The sequence below is a fragment of the Protopterus annectens genome, chromosome 3.part0 (genome assembly GCF_019279795.1).
Source record: "Protopterus annectens isolate FY-2018-M chromosome 3.part0, PAN1.0, whole genome shotgun sequence".
NCBI lineage: Eukaryota > Metazoa > Chordata > Ceratodontiformes > Protopteridae > Protopterus > Protopterus annectens.
Genome location: NC_056731.1, coordinates 947,188,328 through 947,208,604, shown reverse-complemented (window position 1 = coordinate 947,208,604; position 20,277 = coordinate 947,188,328). Strand labels below are relative to the sequence as shown.

General features: G+C 42.7%; 1 protein-coding gene across 1 annotated transcript in view; it reads right to left on the bottom strand.

The window, feature by feature from the left end:
* The window catches only part of LOC122796643 (copine-3-like), a 1,386,610-nt gene that overhangs the window by 498,665 nt on the left and 867,668 nt on the right, over nucleotides 1-20,277 (bottom strand). The gene's annotated exons all lie outside the window — the stretch shown is intronic.

The following is a 20,277-nucleotide window of genomic DNA, read 5'->3' as shown; positions in this document are numbered from 1 at the left end:
GTTCTGTGTGCAGAACATAAAAGATGACGTACGGCACAACCAAGGTCTATTTTAAACTTATTTATACATGGTCAAGCAACGGTCTGTCCACAAAGATACATCCCTTCTGTACTGAATACTGCACCAGAGAAGAGAAGGACATCAACTATTATGGTAAGATTTTATACAACTGTACTTTCTGTCACTTTGATCTGTCATAACTACCATGCATACCTCTCAACTGTCCAGATTTTACCTGAATGTCCACATTTTTGCCTCATATTTATGATCTGTTCCCCATAACATTTGATTTTCTGAGACATCATTGAGGATTGAAGTTACTAAATAATGACACACATTTGAGTTTCAGAATTCATATCCTTCAGAAAATGCACAGTAAGAAGTGCTGTTATTCTAGTAACTTTCTAAGTTTATAAGAGCAGTATTTAAAATTTGTCTTTATTTTGGGCCATTTGTTCCTTATTATTTTAGGCTTTGTCTAGATTTTTGTGCTAAGAGATTGAGAGGTATGCTGTTATGTGATTAAGTTGGAACAGAAACAGTTTAAAAGTTACCATGTAGGACTAATCATTGTCAGACCAGGAATCAGACACTCGTTAGGGAATGCAAACTGTTAGAATGATGGCAAAAGCTGTACAATGTCATTTCAGTTATTTGTTTATATCTTAATAACACTGGAATTAGAAACAGATTCATACAGATATAAGCTTAAAAGAAAAACAAGTGCTGAAAACATAACACAAGATGTAGCATGTACACTAGGAAGTGCGTTTGGCTAGTAGCTGGAAATCAGCAAAAATAAAATATGAAGTGAAAGGAAAAGATGCATGTATAGTAAATTTTAAACTTTGCATCAGTCATGCTTCTGGAGATGTACAAGCAGCCCGCTCACAAAAATAGTGCATGTGTCTATTAGTATTCAGAAATCAGCACATAAACAAGAAGCTGAAAAAAGAACGGAAGAGTGTGACTACTAATGCCCCAACCTTCTGTCACACACTTGCTTTCTATGGAATTATTAGCAGGTCAGAAAGTTAATGCACCAGGCTAGTATTCAAAAATCAGAACACAGTAAAACATGAAATGAAAGAAAGAGTAATATGGTTTCCACTATTGTTTGCCTCACTCCGATGCTTTCTATAGGTAGAAGCCATGTCATAAAAGTGTTGTAGATGGCCAGGATTCACAATCACCACAGAATAAAATATGAAATGAAAGAAGCAAAAAACTCTTGTTTACTAATGTTTTAAAAACCTTGCATTACTGATGTGCTTTGTAGAGAAGCAGCAGCAGTCAAGTCATAAAAAGCCTGATAGGCTGATTTTCTGAATGTGTGAAATGCACAGATTAAAGTAATGAATGGTTCACAGGGAAAGCTGTTGTCAGTACAACTGCAATTTCAGATGGAATTTGGCTGTCACCTTTGAAACTTCCTGCAGAGACTCTTCCCCCTCTCCCTTCAGCCAAAGGTGAGCACGCTCAGAAAGGCAAACCTGAAATGTAAACAAAGGCGGAATCAAAACAAAAAATCCCTGGGATTGTCCCTTTAAGTAAAGAGAAGGCAATATTAAATTGTACAACTGTGAGTCACAGAGAGATGGCAGGTGGCAACTGAGGTATCAGGATGAGAGTTACATACATGTTTATCTGTGAGCAGAGGACAATTTAAAAATTAACAGGTATTTGTAAATACATCAAGGAAGATCAGGGTTTAAGCAGTACTCATAGGTTCATAGGTAGGTACTAGGCTATTGGCCCTAGGGCCTATATAAGCCTAGCCAAAGGTACCCTGGCTTTCGCCACCCAAGAAAATTATTTTCCTGTGCCACTGTCGAGCAGAGCCACATAAGTGATCCCTGGGGTGAATTTCCTATCTCCCATCCAATCATCAAGATTTTTCTTGAACAGTGCTAATGAGGAGCTTTGTTTGATATAGATATGTAGTTTGTTCCAGAGTATGGGAAGTCTCTGGGACAGGAATCTATCCCTCCAGCATGTTCTGTTTATTGTGGTGACTAGGTTTAGGCCCCTAGAGCGTGTAGCTCGTAGGGATTGGGATTTCTTTAAGTGGAGCATGTCTAAAAGCACTGGGTTTGACATAGCTTTGTGTGTTAGGCAGAGATTGCCTCTGAGTAGGCGATATGCAACGGAGTAAAGCTGCAGTTTTTTGAGACGGTCTGCATAGGGCATCTCTTTGAGGCCGGTAATCCTCTTTGTGAGGCATTTCTGTGGCCTTTCCAGTTGTTGTAGATGTCTTGTGAGGTACATACCAAAAGGGGCATTGTACTCTATAATGGGTCTAATGAGTGACGAGTAGAGGGGAACAATGACCTCTTTTCCTGGATGAGAAACCTTTTGTGACGAGGTGTGCCACATAGAAGGATTTCCTGACTACTGTGGCGATGTGATTATCAAAGGAGAGACTACTGTCCACCTGTGTCCCAAGGTCTCTTATCACACTTTCGGTGTTAAGTAGACTACCACCTATGTGGTAGTTCATGGGTACTGAGTTTTTACCAAAAGGAATGGCAATGCACTTATTTGGCATTGAGCTTGAGGCCATGGCTTTGACACCAGGCATCTGTCTCAGCAAGGCCCTTTTGTAGGATGTCCACATCTTTTGGAGTTTTGATTATGGCTCCTAGTCTGCAGTCATCTGCGAACTGCATTAGCCAAAGACCTTCTGTGTTGGCCTGTACTTCAGAGAAGTAGATACCAAACAGGAGAGGACCCAGGACTGAACCCTGTGGTACTCCACTTGTCACTGGTCTGAAGCTGGATTTGGAGTCTGCTACTTTCACAGTGTGGGTTCTGTCAGTGAGCCGGTTGGCAACCCATCTTGTGACATAGGGATTTATACCTAGTTTAGTGAGTTTATCTATAATTCCAGAGTGGGGGATGGTGTCAAAAGCCTTGGCGAGATCTAGATAGGCTGTGTGAACCACCTTACCCTCATCTATGGCTTTGGTGACTGCTTCAAAGAAGTCTATCAGGTTTAAGAGACATGATCTGCCTTTTACAAAACCGAACTGGGTGGGGTCCTGAGTTTGGAGATTACCAATGTCATTGTTTATAAGTTCCATGATGATACGCTCCATAGCCTTGCAGACCAGGCTCGTTAGGCTAATGGGGTGGTAGTTTCTGGGGTCTGTGGTGGCCCCCCCTTTGTGGAGTGGGATAACTGTCGCTGTGCGCCATTCAGTGGGCACATAGCCTGAGGTAAGGCTATGATTGAACATGGTACTTAGGTGGGGTGCCAGTTCATTCTGTAGTTCATGTAGAACACAGCCTGGGATGTCGTCAGGTCCCATGGATGCTGTGTTCTTGGCTTTGGATAGTGTGTTTTTTACCTGTGCAGCCGTGATTACAGGAACTTTGCATTCTTCTGGTATAGAGATGGGCCCTTTAGGGGATGACAGAGGGGTAAAGTTAGCAGTGAACCTATCTGCCAAGATGTTGGCAATATCCGTTGGTTCTGCATATTTAGTGCCACTGTGCTGTAACTCAGAGAAGATCTGAGTGTTGCCATTGAGATTCTTGACATAGCTATAAAATGCTTTGTGGTTGTCTTTAGAGTCAGTGGCGATTTTGTTTTCATAACAAGCTTTGGAGGATTTTATGAGGGATCTCACCTTCTTACTGAAGCTGACCAGGGAGTTTCTCCAATCATGGGATTTTACTCTTTTTTGCAACAGTTTCTTTCTTCTGTTGTAGAGTTTGTTTATGGCAGGGGACCACCAGATTGGCTTATTTTTTTGGAGGATAGCATCTTGGTTCTGTTAGGGATTGCACTTTCCATGCACTCATGTAAGTGCTTATAAAGTGCATTTGTGTAGGATTCAGCAGTCATACCTCTATTGTCTGTCAGCATTGGGTGTCGTGAAGTTTGCCACTTCTGTCTTAAGAAGAGTTAAGTTGGCTTTGGAGAAATTTTTTTACTGTGGTTTCCCTAATGGGGGGTGGGGGAGGGATGTGGATGGCTAGGGTGATTAGCTTATGGTCGGATCTGACCAACGAGGAATTGACCTCTGGTGTGGAGCACCGGTTGCCCATGTTGGTAATAACCAGGTCTAGGATATTGCTGCCCCTGGTGGGGGTGTGGATAAGTTGATCCATGGCATTGGAATTTATGAATTCCAGAAAACGTTGAGCACAAGAGTTGGTACATGAGTAGTTTTCCCAGTTAATGCAGGATAGTTGAAATCGCCCATTATTAGGGTGTTAGGTTGTACCCTAATATTTTCCAGTGTATTAAGAAATGAGGAATGGGAATCCTGGGGCATGGTGGGGGATCTGTAGCAAGCTACAATTTGTATTGTGGTCTTGCCCAGAGTTAGTTGCACTTGGATAATCTCGGATGCATTATGCTGAGCAACTAGCCTGGAGGTGTGGATATCCTTAATGAATATGGACACGCCTCCACCTTTAGTGCTTCGGTCCAGGTTAGGTGGCTGAAAGGTGTGGTATGAATTATAGCCTGGTAATGCAGGGGTACTCTCTGGAGCCTTGAACCAGGTCTCTGTCACTGCACAGATGTCAATGTTCTCCATTTTAAGGAGTGCCTCGAGAGAGTGCATTTTGAGGTTTAGACTTCTAGCACTGAGTAGCAATACCCTCAGATTTTTCTTGCCTGTACCCGTTAGGGTGGTGAATTTGTCATTTGAACCTTGCCTAAAAAAGGCACTATAGGGGTGGCTAGAGCCTTAGCCAGTATCCGGAATCCCAGGGGCGACAGGTGCAGGCCATCTCTGGCAAAGCATTGTGGCTTGTCGATCATGTCATCCCAGGCAGACAGATAATGGAACCCCTTAGAATGACACCAGAAGCTTAGCCAATTGTTAAAGTCAATCATTTTGTCCTTGTACTGTGGTATCATTCTGGGTGATGGCAGGATGCTACTCAGGGCTAGGGTCATACCTGCCTGGTCTACAAGATCGGACAGCTCCTCCGTGTCCCTTTTCATGTAGTCCAAGGAGGTACGTCTCAGGTCATTCACACCAACATGGACAATGACAGAGTCATTTTTGTACTTGTTGTGGAGTGACCTGAGTGCATACATTATGTGGCAGATCCTGGCACCCGACAGGCAGCTGACAGTAACTTTCTCCTTGTTTGGCCTGGTGAGTGGAACATCAGTGTGCCTGACTATAGAGTCACCTATGACTAGAGTGTTGGGTACGTTGTTATGCCTTATGGGCTGTGGTTGAGTGGCACACTGAGTTTGTGGGCTATGTGCCATTTGGGTTGTGTTGGGGGGTGGAGGTTGCTTGTGTTTCTGCTCTGGAGGTCCCTGTTGCTTGGGCAGGTTTTTACTGAGAGCCTCCGCGATGTAGGTGCGTGTTTTGTGTTTCTATGTGTGTGTTTTGGTGGTGTAGGTTTTGAGGGACAATGTGCTGAGTGTGGTGTGGTGCAAGTGTTTACCTTCTTCTCTTGACTGTCTAGTCCAACCTTGGGTGAAGAGAGCTTTGCTTCCAGTTTGGCTATATAAGTGCATCTCTCACAGGTTGTAGTGCTGGGTGGTAGGAGGAGAGGGTTGTCTGTGTACATGAAGCAATTACTGCATTGCCCCAAGATGCCCAGATTCATCAGGTAGACAGGAGAAAACACTGGGGGCGGACCCTTAGACATGCCTGGATAGGTGCTTATTTGTTAAGTACTAGAAACTGTTTTCCTCTAGACAATGAGGAAAGTTGAGTGCTGTCGTAATTTTTAGCTTATTTAGTGCTTACAATAAGTTCTGAACAAGTGCTGAAACAAAAAACTGGCTAGTTTTAAGAAACAAAATTAAGCTAGAAGGCTTCCCTCCAACGCAGAAAGGCTTGGGCCCTGGAAGCCTACAAATAGTCCTGGACACCGCAAATCTATATCCAGGCTAGACTACCCACAGGAAAGGCAGGAAACAAGCTTAGCAAAAGTTTTTTTTTTTTCAGTGGAAAGAGAGAAAGGTTTTTTTTTAGTGGAAAGAGAGAAAGGAGTAGCAGAAACTAAGCTGACTGGCCTTCTCAAATGTTCTCCCTGTACTGGGGTAGAATGAGGTAATGACACTAGACTGGGAGGAGGGTCCAAGATCAAATTTACACTAGGGGCGGGCAACTGCAAAGCCACCAACTATACCAACAGGGAGGGAGGGTGGGAAACAAACTGCAGAAATGTTTCTCACAGCTGAAAAGTAGCAGTGAGCCTTTAAATGAAAGTTTTAAACAGCTAAAGGAGCCTCTAGAAAAAAGAGTTTAACTGCAACAAGTTATCAGAAACAAACAACCCAACAGATTCTTAATAAAAGTGGACAATTTCCAGTTAATACCTCACACACAGTGAAACTAGCTAGAAAAATTCACAGTACACAAAGTGCTATAAATAACAAAGAAATAAAGAACAAAATAAACAAAAAACAGGATACTTAATGTTATATATTATAGCTACTCCAGTTTAATTTATTAATGGAAAGACTTCATCAACACAAAATAGAAGACAGAAAAAGTTACATCTGTTCAAAAACAACTGTTCAAATGGCAGTGCATCACATTTGTTATGAATTCATATAGCAGTATTCTGAACTACTGACTAGTGTAAAAAGACAGTAACAAAATTGTCAGAATTGTCTTAACGCAAAAAAATTGCCTCTGATAGAAAACTGTGACTCCAGCATCTGAAAATTGGTGTGTGTGTGTGTGTGTGTGTGTGTGTGTGTGTGTGCTGCAAACTATTAAAAAATAGAATATCCTCAAGAAAGGAAGTACTTTCACCAACTTCAGATTGGAAGTCACACCTCATTACTGCAAATTTCTCAACTAACTGGAAAACTGTTTGAATAAAACTTAAGGTTCCTGAAGAACTTTCCAAGAAAACAGCACCACTGCAATGCACAGTAGCAAGCTGCCCATCTTCCTGTAAACCTTACTGCTAATTTTCTAATGCAAACATTAATACTTAATCTCAATTATAAGTTATTACTTGGACACTCATCTCTTGCTGCAGAGAGGATAAGATCCTGACTACAGCCCTGGCGACATGTGTTCGATAAGCAACTCAGGCACCTCAGGGGGCAGACAGGGGAGGATGGATGGGCCCAGCAAGGTGAGAGTGTGAGGCAGAGCCTGTCACTTACTGACATGATCATTTGCAAGACAGGAGAGGAGGTGACATGTGTGGACAGGGAGGTAGGTGTTAGGCTCACAAGCCACTGCCTGCTGGTAGTGCTTAAAAAAGGGTGTGTACAAGTCTGTACTCACATGGGAAGGGTACTGGGGACCTCCACTGTGACGTGGATCACACATTTCCCCCATTCCCCAGGTTGGAGTTACTCCATTACCAATCTGCTTACTGCCAAGATGCTGATACGGTTACAAAACACCTTCATGGCTACCTGAATGACAACTCTACCCACACTGTTCTTGCTTTGGCTCTGGGTTGAATACTTAGTGAGAGAGAACAAATGATGTATGTCCAAATGGGGAAGTTCAATTGTCAGCAGGCCCAGTGGCACAAACCACATAGGAAAAAATATTGTGCTTCACAAGCAAAAGGCCTGACATTTATTCTTGAAACAGAACCTTATATATGCATCCAGAAATTCACATCTTTTACTGGTTGTTCTCCATCATGTTTTAGAATTTAAGTCAAATGTCATTATCTTTAAATCTAAAGTTTAGAAGTTTGGTGCTGGCATATAAATGGTTTACATCTGTAATTCCAAAACTACGACCAGAGGTTTTCTACTAGGGGATGTCCAGCATTTGATGGAGTAAATTAATGGCAGCAGTAAGTTATCTGGACACCGTGGGGATGGAGATCAGTAGGTCAGTGCAGAATATGCTCACATTAGTACCACAATAGCATAGTGCAAGGCCAGAGTCAGTGGGACTGGCAGTGGTCTTTAAGCAGTAAAAAAGCAGAGGTCAGCGACACCACTGCCAGTGCTGATAGTGGCTGGGCTGACACTGGGGTATGCAGCATTGGTGAAAGTGTGTCTGGAAACACTGGAATCACTGGAACTCAGTCCCAGTGCTTCAAAGCTATGGGGTAAGAAATCTGCATACAAGATAAATGTATTTCTTCTAGTCCCTTAACATCAGTATCCAATGGGAAACAATCTACTTGTGGAATAAGTGGTGACCTTCTCTAGGTGGTGAGAAGAAATCACTGCCTGTGCCTTCACAGTAGAGGTCTCACCTGTAGGGGTCTCAACTGTAGTCAGGGCTGGTATCCTTAAGCTCCCCATTTTGCTTAAAAGCCTTGTTCTTAAACGTTTTTGAAAGAAAAGGAGGTAAAAATCAACATTATTCAGAATCTGATAAACATATAAGAAGGTTCCTCTGCGCTTCTTTTTAGACCATTCTTTTCTTCTTACAAATTTGGATGGCTTGACAGCAGTCCTTTTCCTGAAATGTTTGAATTTGGCTTTTTAGTCCACTTTTGTTTGCTCCTAGATCCAGACAAGAAGGGCAGTACTACAGACACAGAATCAAAGGACTCTTGCTTGGAAATTGAAAGCGCCTGTAGTGTTAAATATGTGTCTAAAGATGTCAATGTCTCTTCATTGCATTGTGCTCTGATCCTAAACAACTGAAGCAACATCAATCCTTGTCAGAAGACAGTTTTTTGCCACAGGCAAACTAGGTGGAAACAAAAGGTAGACTTAAGACCAGAAAGGGAGAGGTAATAGAAAGCCAGAAAAACTGACAAAGAAAATCACCAATGAATTAATGAAAGTGTAAAGCAAAACTGAAACAGATACAGGACTCACTGCACTTAAAATATCTCTTAAAAGACTTGAAATTTCTGCCAAAAATGCAAAATGCAACCTAGTATTGTTCTTCCCCTGTGGTGAAGCTTTCAGAGTAGGAAACACTGGAGAGTATGACAATATATCTGAAAGGGGATCTAACAGCCAGGATTGTTTCTTGAGATGAGGCCACAGCAAGCAGAAGCAAATCTGCCTAAGCCAAAAGGCTGCAGAGAGAAAATAACTGAAGTCATACACAGTGGTGCTTTTGGCAGAAGCTTAGCTATGAGAGGAAGGAGAGGGAATGTAGAGAAGAGTCCAGGTGGCCAAAGATGGAACAGTGTATCCCTGAGTGCTTATCTCGGTGGAATGGTCACACCAAAGTAGTTGCTGCATTTGGTACTGACTGGGGATGCAAAGAGGATGCAGCATAGGTGACCTCAGGAGCAGAAGCAGAAGATCATCTGTACTTACTAATGAGATGAGGGTCCAGTTGTGAGTAATCAAAATGCAACTGCTCGGCCTATTCACTAGGAGGCTGGTATGATATGGAATGTGTGTTACGATCAGAAAACACTGTAAATATATATGCAGAGTGGACTTGTCTAGGTTACCACTTGTTGGCTAAATTTACCCCATCACCAAAGTACTGTCTATACAGACTGTAATCACACCCTGGGGAAAAACGTCCTGTAGAACCTGCACTGCCAGGAGGACCACCCTTATTTGCAGAATTTGATGTGTATATAATCTTCTTGTTAAGACAACTTCCCTTGAAATGAAATTCCCCTGAAAGATCACCATCCCACTTCAGAGAGGAGAATTCTGTAGTGACCATGGCCAATGATAAGGGCAGTGTAAATGGCCATCCTGTTGGAAATGAAGATGACTGTATCCACCAAAGTAGCTGTTATTTGCAGACTGATGAAAGATGAATGGGAAAAACAAGGGGTTGTAGACACAGACCACTGGAGGCTGAATGTCCACTGTAATACTTCCATGTGAAATCTGGCATAAAGAACTACAATGACAGAGACTGCCATTATGCATAGAACCTGCATGACCAGAAAAACTGGAGGTGAAGTCACCTGTAGAAGACTGAAAAGAGATATGAAAGAGAAAAGTCTATAATTTTGGAATTATTTCATTTTTAAGCTCATATCCAAATGGTATTCTATGAAGACTGTGCCCAGGTATAGACACAAAAGAAACTAATAGTCTCTTGCAGAGGTAAGGAATTATTTTGCAGTGGCAATAAAGAGTCAGTTGTCTATGTATGAAAACACACAGATCACTTTCAGCCTAAGATGAACTGTGAACAGCATCATGCATTTGGTGAACGCCAAGGGGGCTGTAGTGAGATCAGAGGGCAAGGATTGGAAGTGAAAAGGACCGACTTCAAGCAAGAAGCAAAGATGCTTTGAGATGGCTTTGGATTCTTTATGTAGAGATAAGCATTCTGAAGGTCTATGAAGAACATCCAGTCTCCTTCTAGTAGACAAAGAAGAACTCACTGCACCGTGACAATTTGCAGCTTCATCTTTCTGACATACACGTTCAAGCCACTTCAATCTAAAGTGTGCCTGTGGACCTTTGTTTTCTTTTGGAACCAAAAAGAATCTGGAATAGATACCACATCTGCCCTGGTCTGGTGTAACTTCTTGGATGGCTCTTTTTTGAAGAAGCTGGGAGATCTCCTGAGGTGCTGTTCCCTTTTGTCAGTGTGGCATGCCAGGGAGAGGTGGGGATGACTGTTTGGGAATGGAATATCCTTTTGATATGATGCCCTTTATCCAGTTGCCTTATATTACAAACAGACATAATTCCAGGTAAACAGTCAGTTGTCTCCAAAGTCCCAAATACCTCTAGTGTGGAACAGTCAACCAACTCTCAGTGGTGTTGGTCTGGTTTTCCAGAAAAGGGACCCCTGAGCCTCAGATTCTGTGGAACTTCCTTTGCCTCTAAGGGGCATCTGTTAAAAAGAGTCCACCTCTGTCACTGGAAGCTGGTGTGAAAAAGAATCAAAAGGGTGCCATTGTGGCTTTCTAAACCAGAGTGCCTTGGTACCCTTCTGGTTCCCAGAAATGGACCTCTGACGTGTCTCTAAGCAGGACTCTTGCTTTTCAATACCTTCTCTTTGACTTTGGTGCCAAACAATGAAGTCTCATCATAAGGAACATTTACAAAGAATGTCATATGGTTGTCTACAAAATCAAGGAGATGTGAAAAGGCATGACAGTACTTAGCAATGCCAGTACCTACTGCTCTAACCACTCCATCCACTGCTTTGTAGAGTAGCTACATAGGATGGCAACGGACAGCATGATGGGCACTTGAGACTTAAACTGTTCCCTGACATCTGAGGTAGGAGGGTGTCTCAGAGAGTTAAGTGCTTGCTTTGCTAAGCTTCTCTGGGACATCATCACATGGGTAATTCAGTTTAATGCCCACATGGAAAAAGTACCATAGGCTTAGGCACATTTCACAATTTGCTCCATTTTCTTTCCTAATTTTATTATTAAAGGATGGACTGTAAAGCTTTCCTCAGAAAATCATTTTTTGGTGGCCGCAGCCACAATAACAGAATCCCCAAGAGGGCCCTTGCTTACAATGTCAGGCTTCCACCATGCCCTTTCTACCACCAGGTGGATCATCTGGTTGGGGAGAGGTACCACCCAAGAAGTAAATTGGGGCAAACTTAACTGCCTTGAACAGGAAAATCTGGTACATTTCGGAGGAGACTTGGGGGAACCTTCCACTTTATCCAAGTTGGTGCCTGTAGTAAGAAATACTATAGGGAGGTCTATGTGACTCCTCTTACATGTACAATCTCTGGGAACTGGGGGGGGCGGGATCTTTTGAGGACTCAGAACTGTCTTGGGCTTCTTACTAAAGGTAGGGTTTGAGGTATCCAGTGCTGCTCTGTCCCTTGGGCCAATGATGAGGCTTCAAGAACCAGATAATCCAGTTTTTTATGGAGAAGTCAAGACACAGGGTGAATCCCCTTCCTGTATTGACAGATGTGGAACCATCCCCTCAAAGAACTTGGGACACAGACACAGACCTCAGCATCTACGAAGACACCCTCATCAGCACCAACTCAATCCTCAAAGAAAACGGGGTGTATGGTCCCAACAAGGAAGCCTCCAACCAACACCAGTGGTTGACAAAGTACAGTTGTGTACACCTACCATAAATGTAGATGTTCGAGTGTCTTCACTGTTGCAGTCATGACTGTAGGGTTCTCCCCTGCCAGCAGGCAGCCCTCGGTCGGTCAGAATCCCAAAGTCTGGGTCCGGCGTCGGCTGTTCATCCATGCTCCCTGACGTCAGAGCGCCAGGAGTACAAAGCTGACAGCCGACGCCATCTTCTCCAGTTTTTCTTTCCCCAGATGTCAGGAGTCCCAAAATGAAAAAGGTCCCATAACCTTTGCAAATACACCTCAGAAGAATGGTGAAAAAGGGAAATACACAAAAGTAAAAATAAGAGGGGTTAGGAGGGAGGGAAACCCAGACTGCAACAGTGAAGACACTCGAACATCTACATTTATGGTAGGTGTACACAACTGTACTATGTTCATCGTGTTTCACTGTTGCAGTCATGACTGCAGGGTAGAATCCCAAAGCTGAAAGAAAGGGAGGTGGTCATAAAGAGGAAGGGGCGGCTAAAAGGCCCTGCAAGACTGCAGAGGCAAAGCCTGCCCTAGACTTAGAGTAGAGAGGTAGATTATAGCGCTTAGAAAAAGTATGCACTGAACTCCAAGTTGCAGCTTCCAAAATGTCCTTGGTAGGAACTCCCCTGAGGAAGGCCGCAGTAGTGGCAGCAGCTCTGGAGGAATGAGTCCGTATACTCCCTGGGATTTGCTTTCCATGGTGAGAATAACAAAATCTGATTCCATGAGCAATCCATTTAGAAATGGTCTGTTTTGAAATGGCTTTACCTTGGGAACTTGAAGCATAAGAAACAAACAATTGTTCTGATTTTCTGATGTCCTTGGTTCTGTTCAGGTAAAAACGTAGTTGTCTGTGTACATCCAAGGAATGTAAGATCCTTTCCCCTTTATTTTGAGGAGTGGGGAAAAAGGTAGGCAAGTGGATAGTTTGATTTAAAGCCACTTTGGAAACCACCTTAGACATGAAAGTAGGATTAGTCCTCAAAGATACCCTGTCTTGATGAAAAATAATATAAGGTTCCACAGCCATAAGAGCTTGTAACTCTGAAACTCTCCTGGCAGAGGTTAGGGCTAAGAGGATAGCTGTCTTCCAAGATAAAAATTTGATGTCAGAAGAGGCAGCAGGCTCAGAAGGAGGCAAGGTTAGTTTTTCCAAAACATAGTTGAGATCCCAAGCAGGAATGGGAGGAGATCTAGGAGGTCTTAAGTTCTTAGCTCCTCTGAGAAACTGTCTCATGAGCTGTTGGGAAAAGATGGGAGGGTCTGTATTATAATGAGCAGAAATAGCAGAGGCATGTATCTTAATGGAAGAGAAAGAGAGACCCTTAAGTAAGAGATCTTTCAAGTAAAGTAAAATTAAAGTAATATTAGGAAGAAGAGGATCAGAATCCTGAGCCTGCATCCAGGAACAAAATATTTTCCATTTTCCTGCATAAGATTTTCTAGTGCTAGGACGTCTGGCTTCTAAAATGACATCCATAACCTGCTTGGGTAGTAAAGAAGAAATCAAAGGCCCTGGATTAACCAGGCCACCAGACTGAGAGTTCTGACATGAGAGTGTAGAACCTGACTCTGATGTTGGGACAGAAGGTTTGGAGACTGAGGTAAAACCCAAGGGGGCTCCAGGCATAGGTTTGATACCAAAACTGCCGAGGCCAATTTGGAGCCAGCAAGATTATCATCTTGGGTTTGTCCTGTTTTATCTTCAATAAAACCCGTGGAAGAAGAGGAAGAGGCGGAAAGGCATATGCCGAGAGGTTCCTCCAACTGAATGACAGGGCGTCCACTTTCCAAGCTTCTCTGTGGAAAGTCCTGGTGCAAAAATTCCGTAGTTGATGATTGAGATGGGATGCAAAGAGGTCTATGTGAGGACATCCCCAGACTGCTGTTATCATCCTGAATATTTTGGTGTCCAGCATCCACTCGTGTGGATCCGAAAGGTTTCTGCTCAGACTGTCTGCCAGGAAGTTTTGTTTCCCTGGTAGAAACTGAGCTTGAAGATCCAGAATGCAAGCTAGAGCTGTGTTCCATAGATCCAAACAGGGTAGGAATGAGATCCCCCTTGCTTGTTTATGTACCACATAACTGTGGTGTTGTCTGCCCGTATTAGCAGTTGTCCTGGTTGTAAAAGATTCCTGAAGGCCAATAGAGCTTTCTGAACGGCTAACATTTCCTTTAAATTGATATGCAGGTGCTTCTGATCCTTTGTCCAAAGGCCCTGCAAACAATTGCCCTGAAAATGGGCTCCCCAAGCATAATCCGAGGTGTCCGTAGTTAAAATCTGATGGGCAGGAGGCAGACGGAAGGGTTTCCCTTTGTTTAGAGCACATGCCCTGGACCACCAAAGAAATTCCTTTTGAAGGCAAGGAAGGACGGAGATCAGTATGTCTAAACTGTGGCAATGCTGAGACCATACACTTTTTAGGTACCATTGTATTTTCCTCATGTGTAGTCTTGCATATGGTACGAGAAGGATGCAGGAGGCCATGTAACCCAAAGCCTGCAGGACTTTCCTTGCAGATAATAGAGTTGCCAAGGTTCTGAAAGTTGAAGCCAGCTGTAATTGTTTTTCGGATGTCAGAAATGCCATCTGGGTTGTGGAGTTTAGAAGTGCACCCAGAAAAGTTATCTGTTGTGATGCTGTCAAATTTGACTTTTTTATGTTTACAGAGAATCCCAGGAACTTGAGGAGGCTCTGTACAAATTCTAGATGCTGGAGTAAGACATCCTTGCTGTCTGCCTGAATTAGACAATCGTCCAGATAAGGGTAAATTTGAATTCCCTTGAGTCTGCAGTAAGCTACTACTGGAGCCAGGCATTTGGTGAAGACCCTGGGCAGTAGATAATCCAAAGGGCAGCGCAGAGAATTGAAAGTGCCTCGATCCGCCTTGAACCTGAGGTATTTTCTGCGATCCTGCCTGATGGGAATGTGTAAATATGCCTCCTTTAAATCCAAAGTTACCATCCATGCATCTCTGGACAGCATTGGAAGTAGCTGCTGTAGAGTAAGCATCTTGAATTTTGGAATCTCTAGAAAGGTGTTCAAGACCGACAGATCCAGAATGGGTCTCCATGAGTTTTGCTTCCTTGGGACTAGAAAGAGCCTTGAGTAAAAACCTTTTCCCATCTCTGAAAGAGGAACCAGTTCTATGGCATTCATAGCCAAAAGAGCTTCCATCTGGTTTAAGGCCTCCGTCCACTGATGTTTTGGAAGGTCTGGCCATCCGTTTGACCTTGGCAAGGTATGAAAACAGAATTTGTAACCTCTTAAAACCACATCCAAAACCCATTTGTCTTGGGTTATTTGAGTCCAATTTTGATAGAAAAGAGAGAGTTTTCCTCCGAGAGGGGCTTCCAGGCAAGAAGTTCCTGTAGCCCAACAGAGGGAGTCATTGAGTTTGTTTCCTTTGAGATTGTGACCTGTCCTCTCCTCCCCTAGGGGTGGAAGCAGTCCACTGTCTTGGTCTATAAGCAGCTTGTGTTTGAGGCCTCCCTCTGGAGCGTCTATATCTACCCCTCTGAGGCCTGTCTGAAGTGGGAAAGGACCAATTTTTTGAAGGCCAATTCCTGCTAAATCTAGGTGGCTGTACTTGTAAGAAATCTTTAACTGTTTGCATGGATTTCGCCTTATCCTCCATCTTTTTAATCACCTCTTCAGCTTTTGATCCAAACAAAACATTATGCTGAACAGGAGCATCCAATAATTTAGCCTTTACTTGTTCAGGTAAATTTTGTTCCTTTAGCCATGCATGCCTTCTAATGACTGTGCCAGAGGCCACAGCCCTACAAGAAGCCTCCAAGGCATCAAAACCACAATGTAAACCATGCTTCCCAACCTGTTCAGTGGCATGCAATAAGTCATGTAATTCCTTATCATCTGCACAGGCAGAAATGGAAGTAAGCTTTTGTTTTAAGACAGACAAGAGAAATTGCTGGTATTTAAACATATGAAACTGACAGTTTAAAGCCCTAATGGACAAAGTAGCAGAAGTGTACACCTTTTTGCCCCATCTTTCTAAGGATCGAGAATCCTTATCAGTAGGAATGGGATTTTTGGCAGAAGCGGCCTTAACTCCCTTAGGACCCTGAGAAATGGTTTCAGGGTCAGCAGAAGGGTTCTTGTATAAAAACTGATGGGAATCAGGAACCCTGTAATATCTATCAGGCTTAACAGGGGCAGGAGGAAAAGAGTCAGGGGTTAAGTTAGCCTCCGAAAAGGCATCATCCACAATATCCAAAACAGGAGGAATAGCCAGGGGTCTATGTTGGGGAAGAAGAAGAAAATCCCTCAGTCTTTTCTTGGATTCCGAATACTCCTGTCCTTCCCAGTGGAAATATTCCCTTATTTCATGCAAAGTTTCCCCAAAAGAGAAATCCTCAAGGGGAGAAGCTGAAGGAATGGATTCTTCAGCATCAGAATCCTCATAAGGATGGAAAGAATATTCCTGATCAGAAGAAGAAACTGAGGAAACAGAAGCCTGATCACAGGAATCATAATAAACATCCTGCCTTGGCCTTTTGTCTGGAGAGGGATGTGAACCCCTAATCATAGTAAGTAAATCCTCCGCCATCTTGAGTAACTGTTTCTGTGACTTGGGAGCCGGTTCAGAAGAGGCCTGTGTTGAAGTCTTTGATTTAGAAGGAGTCTTTGCCTTTGTCTTTGGCTTTGCCTTTATTAGTAGCTGAGTAGGCCTGAAAACCCCTTCGGAAGCCGGTACCTGCACAGCGGCTCCGGACCCATCCGAAGGAGCATTGTCCGAAGGTCCTGCAACAGAAATATTCAAAGGCCTGGTTGGCTCCTCATGAGAGTCCATTTCAGCCGTCGGTTCTAAAATGGCTGACGACAGGGGCTGCAAAAGCACCTCACTGACAACGGCCGAACCTGAACCTGAAGTTGTGCACTATCATCAGATTTGGACCTGGGAGGCCTGTCTTTATCCTTGCGACGTTTGTGAACTCCGGTAGTCAGAACCGTATCCGATGACATTTTGTAGTTAAAGCACCTACCGAAGTAATGAAAAGCAAAATCGTACCTTCGCTTAATTGTACGTTGATTGAATCTAGCACAAAACCGACAACTAGCTACGTCATGGTCAGGGCCTAAGCAAGGAATACAGTAAGAATGAAAATCCTTATGAGGTATTTGCTTCCCACATGAAATACAATTATTAACTTTTTCTGACATCGGAGTGGAGCAAGAAAAAAGTTTTCCCCAACGGGGTACTTAGCTTTGAGTGGAGAAGAAAGTCTTCGGACCGAAGTATATCAGAAAAATATTCGTCAGGAGTTAGCCGACCGGCACTTGCAAACTGCTATCACCGCACGGCAAGAAAGACTGGAGAAGATGGCGTCGGCTGTCAGCTTTGGACTCCTGGCACTCTGACGTCAGGGAGCATGGATGAACAGCCGACGCCGGACCCAGACTTTGGGATTCTGGCTGACCGAGGGCTGCCTGCCGGCAGGGGAGAACCCTACAGTCATGACTGCAACAGTGAAACAGGATGAACATCAACACAGATATCTGCACTGAGAACAGAACCAAACAGGTCATCACCGAAGATGGTTACAAGGGCTCAATGTACAGGGTACAGCACACACACACCTCCAAGGAAGATGTGACTTAGGTTCTGATGGACTGGATCAAACCATTGACAAGGTGGAATGAACTGGGAACATCACTGACCTCAAAACCAATGCCACCGAGACCTGTTTGGGAATGAGGAAAGTAACTGAAGTTTGCAAGTCTGATTCACCCTGGAAATGGAAAGGGGGATTGGATGTTACCCATGTCTATCTGAGCATGAAAAATGATCTCATCATTCGATTCCAAGCAATATCAGCAAAACTCCCAACAGACTTGGTAAACCTAAATGAGGAGGAAGATGGAGGTTGAGACACGGGAAACCTGGAGAGTCCCCTCTCTGAGAATCTGGTCTTGCAAGATCTCCCAAGGTGGTCTATCAAAAACTGCAAATGGTTCAGTGCAAGTAGACACCAAAACCAAGAACTCTGGTGCAGATAACTCCAAGCAGTTCAAAGCCAAGGTGTCATGGGGGGGCTTTGGTACTTTAGCTGACAGAGCAGAAGGAGAACCAACATGTTTTCTTTTTTCCCCTTCTCTTTCTCCTTTGCTGTTTCATTGCTATTTTTCTTCTCATCTGACCTGTACCTGGAATCAGAAGGGAGAAGACTCTTCAGTATCAACTTAATGTGCGTTTCTAACACAGAGTAAGACCCAATGGCTTTACAGATTTCATACCAGGCCGGGAGATGCTCTGGACCTAGACACATGACACAGAGATCATGTGCATCTTGGCACATTTCTTAAAGCCCAAAGCTTTTTTCCATACTGATGCAACTAAATATATTGTATAGATAAGCACTACAAACAAGGTATACATTACAACTTAGCACTACAGCAAGCAAAACGTAACATAATTTTTTACCAACAAGGAGGTACAATAACAGAGAGATCAGAGACATAACTCAGCAGAAAAAAAAGTTGGTTTGGGATACTACAGTAGAAGCTAAGTTTAAAAAGGATGTTCAAAGTGAAAAGGCACTTAAGATCTATATATAATGGGACTTCCAAGATGGCTGCACATTGAGCAACAGCTTAATTCTGGCTCCCCAGTCTGAAAGCAGAAACTCAGCAGAGAAAGTCAGTGGACCTAAATTTCTGGGTAAATTTCAGTAACTGACTAGTAAGTGCTCTGCCTAGATGCGAGGAAAAAATAAATATAAAGGACCTGGAGGAAAATCAGCTACAACAGTTGAGGAGAAAACGCAGACTGGGAAATGTACTGCAGTTTTTCAGAAAGAAGCAGTGCAAGTTCCAGACATAACTTCCAGTAACTTGGAGGAAAGTATAAAGAAGCTACACAGCCCTGGTAAAAATAAATGAAACATTGATAGGATGGAGTGTATCAACACAAACAATAAAAAGCTGGAAAATGGAAGAAGCTTTAAACAGATATTCAGATAAGGTGACAGAACTGCAAAACTCAAAGGTTGAAATGAAGAAAATGCTGGCTGAATATGAGACTGCTTAAGAAGAGATGTTTCAAAAAATACAATTAGAGGACAGAGCACATGGGGAAAACCTGACATTTTCTGCTGTATCAGAGAAGGTGGAAGGAACAGACTATATTAATTTCAAGAAAGTACAAATAAGCAACTCGACTGGTATTCCACAACAGGAATTGTTAACTGAAAGGGGACATCATGTGTATGCTCCAAACCTGGCTATGAGAAAACAACCTAGACCTTTAATAGTAAAAATGCAATCTTACCAGCAGAAGGAGTTGATTCTGACAAAACTGTGGCAGAAGGACAAAGTACTAAAAGTGCGAGACAATGAAGTGCTTCTGGAGAATACAAGCTCATTGTACACCAGGCTGAAAAAGAATAAATGTATTCCATCATATATGGAACGTAGAGAATCATGTGTGAGATTCAAACTGCTGCACACAGTTATCCTCAAAATGTTTTTCCTCTGGAGGAACAAAAATATTTCTGATGAAGTACATGCTAAGGAAGCAATACAAAAGTTTGTCCAACAAAAAGTAAGTTGGGAAACAGAAGGAGATTCTGCTTCTTGTTCTTCTGGTAATAAAGACCACAGACAGACTTGTGCCAGTGAAACCTTTCTCAATGTTTAAATGCAAAATGATTGAGAGAGGGAAAATAGCATAGAAGCTGACTAGAAGAATTGAGAATGCACTGGAGATAAAGATGACCAGGAATAGAGCAAAAGAATCTGGAAATATTGGACTTTTTTGGACTTTGCTAAACTTGTAGGGGAATCTGAAGAATATGCCAAACTTCATGTCATTAACGCTCAGAAAAATACTCAGGAAAGGAGAAGAGGAGGGAGACAGTTGACTTTATGGAAAACAATATATATTTTTTCTTAACAGTATTACTTAAGTGGTGCATGATTTTCTCTGCATGTTATATATTTTTCAGTTAGTTTTAAGTGCAATGGGGATACTAATGTAAATAGGTGCTTCTGAATATTCTTTTTGTCTCTTTTTCCCTTCTTCTCTCTTTCTCCTTCTTTAGTTTTAAGAAATGCAGGTATTGCAATGTAAAACAAAAACAAAAAAGAGATCAGGTTAAAAGAGCATGAAAAAAAGAAAAATTAGTGTGTTTTTTCTCATTCTTGCATAGGGGAATGACTGAGTTAATTAGTAACATGTTTTGACAGAAAGCAAGTAAATGAAAAAGAATACTGAATATTTTAAGGTCTTTTTTCTAGTGAACAGTCCTGTATCTGATTCTCATGTCAACAGCAGACAATCTGATAAAGAGAAATCTCTTGGAGAAAATGTTTTCTAAAAGCATTCAAGTGCTTCCCTAGCTGGGAGAGCTATAAAGA